This window comes from Acanthochromis polyacanthus, chromosome 1 (genome assembly GCF_021347895.1).
Source record: "Acanthochromis polyacanthus isolate Apoly-LR-REF ecotype Palm Island chromosome 1, KAUST_Apoly_ChrSc, whole genome shotgun sequence".
NCBI classification, from domain to species: Eukaryota; Metazoa; Chordata; class Actinopteri; family Pomacentridae; genus Acanthochromis; species Acanthochromis polyacanthus.
Genome location: NC_067113.1, coordinates 6,722,451 through 6,730,533, shown reverse-complemented (window position 1 = coordinate 6,730,533; position 8,083 = coordinate 6,722,451). Strand labels below are relative to the sequence as shown.

At 39.1% G+C, this 8,083-nt stretch overlaps 1 long non-coding RNA gene across 1 annotated transcript in view; it reads right to left on the bottom strand.

Annotated features, from left to right (window-relative positions):
• Positions 1 to 595: 595 nt before the first annotated feature.
• The window catches only part of LOC110962654 (uncharacterized), a 25,441-nt gene continuing 17,953 nt past the window's right edge, over positions 596 to 8,083 (bottom strand). Inside the window, exons 2-4 of the long non-coding RNA XR_002596446.2 lie at positions 5,464 to 5,560; positions 1,785 to 1,904; positions 596 to 1,074 (exon numbers count right to left, since the gene is read on the bottom strand). This is a non-coding gene — a long non-coding RNA (uncharacterized LOC110962654). The remainder of the gene's footprint in view (positions 1,075 to 1,784; positions 1,905 to 5,463; positions 5,561 to 8,083) is intronic.

Genomic DNA, 8,083 nt, shown 5'->3' with positions numbered 1-8,083 from the left:
TACAAACAGTAGCTTCTGTAATGACCAGTTCTGTACCGTTTGTTCCATATTTCTACAATACAGTGATCAAGCAAACCAAAGCTTTCTTTAAATTTTACATTTTCTGTGTAATGAACCCTGGTTTTGACACAGTGTTATCCTGGATTAAATCATTTCAACTGTACTGTACTCCAGATTAACTAGTCTCAGAAAATAGGCTGCCAGTAAGTAGTTAAGTCACTGCTAGTGTAACATATTTTTATTGACTAAGTGTGTGTTGAGACTGCAAGCATGTGGACGTTTGTCAGAGCTAACTATGATACATTTGGTTAAATAAGGTAAAAACTCTGTCAGTTGTGTGAATACATACCATGAATGGTGTAACTGAGCTCAGATGATTTGCTGGAACAAATAGGATCAGCTAAACAGTGCTACAGTAGCAATCCAACCACACATTCAGGAGTAGAGAGAACAGTTAAAACAGTTAATAATAGACTGAAGGACTTAAACCAGGATGTCTGGAAGCAGGTACTGTAGGTCTACGGCCTAGGTTTTTCATCTGATCTCATTTTGAAGGAGAAACATTTTTCACAAAGAAAAATGAAAAAAAATACCGTAATGTGCCACAATTTTACTTCTGTTTCATTAAATACCGTAGATTTATTTTAATCACTGTAATAAATTCTCCAGATCATGTTTGATTTAGAATTTACTGTGTTGTAAATTAAAATCGCAATTAATTCTGGAGTTATTTCTACAGCAATACATTTTTAGACTTCTGAGTTCAACAGCTGAGTTTTTCATGATTGAACTGTAGAGAACAAGAGAGGGCAGCAGAGTGTTTTGGTGCAGCAGTGAGCTGCACAGACATCCCCACCAGACAACTGGAAGGCAGGAAAGAAAGCTGATTTCACGAGCGCAGTAGGAAGCGCAGCATGCTGCAGCGGCCCTCGTCATTGGCGTGGTATGGAAGCTCTGCACTTAGAAGACGGATGAAGCCGGACCGGCCGTGGCCAAGATGAACAGAGGCAGGGGGCCTCAGGGTGCTACTTCCTCCCTTCTCTCTCTTGGCAGTGGCATAATTGCTGAGGTTGCCTAGCGACCGGAAGCATGGAAACAGAAGGTGTCACTTGTTACCTCAGAGCTGGATTTAGCCAAATTGTAAAATAGCCATCGATGGATCATGAGAGGGAAAGAGTAGCTAAATATAAGCAGCAGAAGGCAGCAGGAGCAGGAAGGATCAGAAAATAGACAGAGGTCACTGTGAGGGCTATTCGTTCATGGTTTTTAAAGGACATGTTTAAAGTGAATTAACAAATAGGGATACAATTGTAGATTGGACAGAAAACAGTCAAGTTCAACAGCATTACATTACGACCACACTGAAAGTAATGTAGAGCATCATTTTTACTACATATTAGCTCTTAATGATAAAATAACAGGGCTTTTGACTACTGACTTATATAAAAATAATACACATAACTGTACTTACACACTATTTGGGAACAAACCACTAAGACTGTTTTGAAAGTTTACAAAGAGCAAATAAAGAAGTAGTCTAACTAGAAGTATTTTTGCATTACATTGCCAGTCATTTCACTTCCTGTTCTAATTAACTTGCTGACATCAGCTGCAGGCCACTGCAGAGGTGGGAGTGAGGTGCTTTAGTTCCAACATGTAGGAGGAGATCACTTCTATCAACACTGATGCAATTTGTAGCAATCACCTAGAGAGGCCTACGAAGACCTAATAATGAATTAGTCAACTCATGAAATGATTAATTATTAAGCAAAGCAATCAATTACCTTAAACCGCTCCAATCAGCACAAGTGTATTAACACTTATGGTTTTGAAGTCCACCTTTTTAGTTCAGCAGCATAGCTCTCCTTAGTATTCTCAGCTCCAAAAACCCCACTACACACTACCTGCAAGAACAGAAAGTTAGCAACAAGCTGGAACCAAAATGTAAATTCAGGTGGATCTGCTAGAAGGTAAATTGAGTTTGCTAATATGCTTAACAGTCGTTTCTCATGAATTATCAAAAAAGAAGAAGAAGAATTGTGAATTAGGTTGTTTCCATCAACTGCCTTGGAACAAATAAACTTGGCTACATAGTGTCACTATAAGGCGATGGTATATGGGACACATGCTGTCAAAAAAAAGAGTAAGAGAAGCAGCAAACAAAACCAATTGTTTGACAACTGCTAAAAAAAATAAACAATTTTTTTTAATTGAAAAGAAGAACAAGAACAAACAACGTATTGGCAATCTAGAGAAAAACAGAGAGGAGTTCGGGAATTGTAGGGATCTGTAGGCTCAGCTGATCAGTCAAGCGACTTAAATGTTTCCTTTGTCAGATTTTTTTCAGAAAAGTTGTTGCTATCTTTAATTTTGCTTTTACTACATGCCTGTAAAGTGTCTTTGAGTACCCAGAAAAGCGCAATAAAAATAAAATGCATTATTATTATATTTATTATTATTATTATTACATGTAGTATATAGTCTAGACAAGTGACTGACAATATAAAGAAACAGTTTAGCTTTTATACAGGCACATGAACAAGTTACATGATCATGAGTTACAGGATGTTTGTCTTGCAGTGGTATCATCAGTTTCCGAGCAGCCAGTTTCAACCGGCTGCTTGCAAAATCAACTTGTTTTATTTTCATGGTCAAAGTTAATCATGGAAATTTACTGAGTGCATTGGGTTATGTGAGTTCACAGTCACACAGTTATGCAGTAGTTTGAAATCAAAAAGAGCATTTAATCATAACAATATTATCATTTATAACAATTACTATATGTATTAACTTTTTTCTAATCGTAAAAAAACACAAAAACATTCTATGAAAATTATTTATTTCACAGAATTTTGCAGATTCCATCAGTCTAACCTTTCTACTGCTTTCCAATGTGTATTCAAATATATTATGGAAACATGCCTTGTTATAACATGTCTATGCATTGTTTATCCCCAGAGAAGCCAAAAAATAAAAATCAGAGATTGCAAGTTCGCTCACCTGAAGGAATGTTTGTTTTAGGTGAATCTGACTTCTCATCTGTTTGGACTTGCCTATGTTTCCTTGGATGTAGCTAAACTTAGCAGTGCCCACAGCTAAGCTAGGATGGAAGCAGTGTGTCCATAATATTATCTTATATCTACTTTTATTTGAGTGGATATAAGACATGAGTGGATGGCTGTATATTTCCCAAAACATAATCAGTCTAATGGAAATGAATCCATTTTCCATTACATGTGTGTTTACCATATATGATCATGTTTTGTTAAAGACCACCACATTTTTTTTACTTCGTTAACATGTCTATATGGTGTTTGTTATTTGCTGGAAGACACATTGTGAGTGAAATAAACAGTCAACAACAGTTTTAGGCTTCCAGGGTTTCATAGAAAACCAACTTACTTTGTCATCTTATCTTTCTTCTTCTTCAGAATTGGTTTCCAGCTCGAACAAATGTGGCAAACGACCCCAATATTACAACTTCCTATTGTGTAGTACACAGTAGTTTTACAGTGTTTGAGTAGAGTTATAGGTGAACTGGTGTGCTGAGCTGCAGCGAGGAGAGAAGAGTGCTGGGGTGAGTGAATAGAGAGGCAGAGACATCATGGATCTGCCTATTCTAGAGGAAACAACAGCGTAGAGTTCCATCTAAGACTATATGGAAAAACAGTTTTACTCCGTTTGCAGCATCAATCAAAACCGCACGAATGGATTTAGATGAAAATTTCAGGGAAAGTCAGAAATGACAAAAGGACCACCTCATTAGATTTTGGCAGTGATGCGGCTTATAGTCTGGATCCACGGATATGTTAAAGATTTCTGTATTATTGTGAGATAGCGTCATGGCGTCACTGAACACTACATCAGCTGCCTGCTGACGATCACACGATTGTGATCCAACTACAAATCCACCACTGAGGACTGATCAGGACTTATCCTGGAAATGATGCAACCACTGAGCAGCCTTGGCAGAGTACTGCACTCTCTGAGTGCTTTTCTTGTTTTGAATATTCAACTGATACACAGAGATGGAATATTGAGAGAAACATCAATGACCAGAGAGGGACCAAAGCCCATAGGTCAAATGAATTCTGTAATTTGAAATGAAATCAGTTTTATTTAAAGTTAAACAATCTTGCAATGTTGGACATTTTGTGTCCTGAGACTTTCACACAGAAGAAACAGCAGTAGAATTACAGTCAGATAACAAGAAAAGCACTCAGAGAGCGCAGTACTCCACAGTCATATCATTTTCAAAGACTGAAATCTTGAAAAAATTTGTGGCAAAAATCACAGAATTATAGAATGTGGATATATAATATAGATGTACCCACAAACAAAATTACCTTAAACTGAGCACAGGCATGTGTTATGTATGTGTACATTATGTATGGATACTGAATCACGTGACCTAAATATGTAGCAGGCGGCAGGAATTGATGGGACTCAGAAACACCCCCATAACTTAATCTGTTGTTCCTTGTATGATTTCAGACAGATAAGTCCCAATAAGTCTGCAGTGGTGGATTTGTAGTAGGTTCACAATCATGTGATCGTCAGCAGGCAGCTAATGTATTGTCACTTGCTGTCATAGTTACAGTGACGCCGTGACGTTATCAGTGATACAGAAATCTTTAACAAATCTGTGGATCCAGACTATAAGCTGCATCACTGCCAAAATCTAATCACTTGGTCCTTGTGTCATTTCTCATCTTCCCTAAAAATTTCATCTAAATCTGTTATTCCGTTTTTGAGTAATGTTGCACACAGACAGAACAACAGATTAACAGAAAGACAAACGTAAGTTAATCGTCACATAACTCTGCCACATTCCTTGACGGGAGTAATAGCTCTTTTAGGTCACCTAAGCGATAATGTGAAAAGAAGCCTGAATGTGAGTAAACTATGCTAATGTGCTAATGATTTCATTAAAACATTAATTCACTTGACTGAATTGGACTGGTGTCTTGAGTATTGGGAACATTTGCAATGTGTTACGAATGAAGTCATTGACCGGATCACACAGACAGTTTGATTCTTTTGAATGATCAGTTTATTTTAACCACTGATTCTCAGAATCAACTTCCCAGGAGGTTATCATTGGAGGCCTGTATGTACTTCTATACAGTGATTTTTTTCTCTTTCCCACCAGTCCTCTCTCATTGTTTGTGTCTTCAGTCTGCTTCCGCTCTTCTATCCTTATCTCCCCATTATTAGTCTCTCATCCCCTCATCCTCCCCTCCACCCCCTCTGCATTTTCTCACTCACCCATGCCGCCCCCTCCCTCCAATAAAACCCTCCATCCTACAATCTGAACTATCACTCACTCTCTCCTTTCCTGTCCCCCCATTCATCCCTATTATTTACTTCTCTCTATCTATCGCTGTCACCTTCTCTCCAGCTTCCACTCACTTTTGTAAAAATGCCTTCCCTTCTCTCCCCTCCCTCTCTTCTCCCATGTACCTCCATCTCTGCCTCCATCTCTGGTGCGTACACAGCGGATGGCGGCGGCCCACTCAGTCCTCTCAGGGAGCAGAAGGTTTGTCCACTCCCACTCAGGCTTTGCGTCATGGAACACAGAGAAATAGAGACAGAGGAGAGAGAACAGATGGGAGGAGGACACACTGGCTGCCTGTTTTATAACATTACTCCTGACAACACTGTGGTCATCAGTACGACTATGTAAAGTAGCAGGCTATTGTAGACTCATCAAGCAGGCCTATATATAGGACGGAGCCCAATATAGAAGAGCAGGAACTGACACCTTTGGTGGGAAAAGGAAATTTTGTCCCACACTGAGAAAGGTTAAAACAGCTAATTCATGATCCTGCACGCAGCCATTCAAGGTGATTTGTTGTGCTTTATAAAACTTCTGCATCATGTGGCTTATTTCAGGCACGTAATAATTTCAACAAGCATCTGATTTTTTTTCATTTCAAAATCCCTTCTTTTTAACAAGCAGATGCAACTTTCCAGATCATGAGCTCACCCTCACAGACCTGTTGCTTGTGTGGAAATCCAGTCTGAGGGTTTCATTATCACGAGATTGGTGTAACCATGGCGACCTGACGGACATCAGTGCGTGACATCATAACTGACACAATCTCTCCCATTTACGCAAGTGGAAAGACAATTCAGACCATCGTGCTATTATTGTTTTTGCCTGTTCCAGCCCCTGCCCATGACTTTAAATGAGCATTGCATAAGATGCCGTTTACAAATGATGCTGATAAAAAAAATGTTATATTTTAAAAATGGCACAGACAGCACGTTCAAATGCAAATGCCATTTACTGGATTTACACAAGAACAAAACAAAAATGAGATTTGTAGCGCCTTGTAAACAAGAGATTAGATCTTCTCACTGCAAAGCTGAGCATGAACAGCCAGATCTGGGTCACACTGAAAGCAAAAATCCACCCTGGGAGAGCTTTCCCGTGTTTTTCCAATGATATCGGACAGCTGGATTAAGATATACAGACACAGACAAGTTGCTTCAAAAGCTCCAGACCAGTGTGTGATGTGATCACGCAGCATTTTCTGGAACAGGCTCACTGGTAATGAATTAGAGACTGAATGTGAGGACACGCTCGCAGTACCCAGGGTGGTTTTTGTGGGTAAGTGAGAATGTGTTTTGGTTCGGCACTGCAATGTAAGTAAAGGTGTGGGTGTAAAAGCAAAATGAAATATTCTACAAGTCCACAAAATCAGCCACCTACAAATTGTCAGAGGTGTAGATCCACAGTTTAGCTTGATTTCAACATTATGAGTGCTGCTGAGTTAATTATGATCTTGAGCATTAAATGTGTAATTATACTGAGCAGCGGTTTGTTCCTCTCAAGCACAAATGCCAAATGGCTTTCTATAACAGACGTTTAAAAAAATCAGTCCGTGGAGGTGTACTTATGGTTTTCAGCATAAAGCCAGTATGCAAGGAAGACAAACAATTTGATGTACACTACCGTTCAAAAGTTTGGCTTAATTAGAAATGTTCTTAAAGCAGTTTTGTTCAATGAAGATAACATTAAATGAATCAGAAATACAGTCAAGACATTGTTATTGTGGTAAATGACTATTTTAGCTGGAAATGACAGATTTTTAATGGAATACACGGGGTCCTCGACTTACGTTGGAGTTCCGTTCCTACCGATGGATGTAAGACGATTTTCCCCGTAATTCGGAGCTGCAAACAAATCCGCTACATTCATCACGATATCGAACAGTTCTTTGGAAAAGTCATGAATACCAATGACTTTCATGCATGTATGAGACATTTTACAAGTTACAAGTTAGCAAATGTAGCACAATCCAAGGTGGCGTACAACCAGCGAATGTAAACAAAACCGTCTTATAGCGCCACATGACGACGTATTTGTCTGCTCTGCATGGCCTATTTCCAACAACCATCACTCCTGTGTTCTAATGCTACACTGTGTTAGCTAATGGTGTTGAAAGGCTCATTGATGATTAGAAAACCCTTGTGAATAAAAGTGTGAGTTTTGATGGAAGACATTAAATTGTCTGGGGGACCCCAAACTTTGGAACAATGGTGTATGATTCTGTTTTCATGAAGGTAAATATACACTGAGATGAGAAGATTGACACCTCTCTCATGTCTGTAGCATAAATATGCATCTACAGTCAGCAGCCGCTTAGCTTAATTTAGCAGAAAGATCAGGAAACAGCTTGCGTGGTTCTGTCTGAAGTTACCATAATGACAAGCCAGCAGCACACACTGCAGGAAGCCACAGCTAACAGCCGAGAAGGAGGAATGGGGCCTTCAAATGGGGTCGTGTTTACCCTGTTCACGAGACGAGTCCATATGAGTGCCGCTGTCTTGTGGTATTTACAGCCTTCTAAGTTATGGCAAACTGTGTATCAGAAGAGTTTGATTTTCTGTATTCAAATTAGTGACATCAGCCTGGTCAGAGTTACACTGTGGATAGTCCGAATTTAGATAACATCTTTATCACTACAAAACAATTATTAAGTTACAGATATCAGTAATTTAATTTTGAACTGTCAAAACAAGAGTTGCAGAAATCTCAAAATGTCAAAATCGTTGTGCATGATGTTGCTCATGT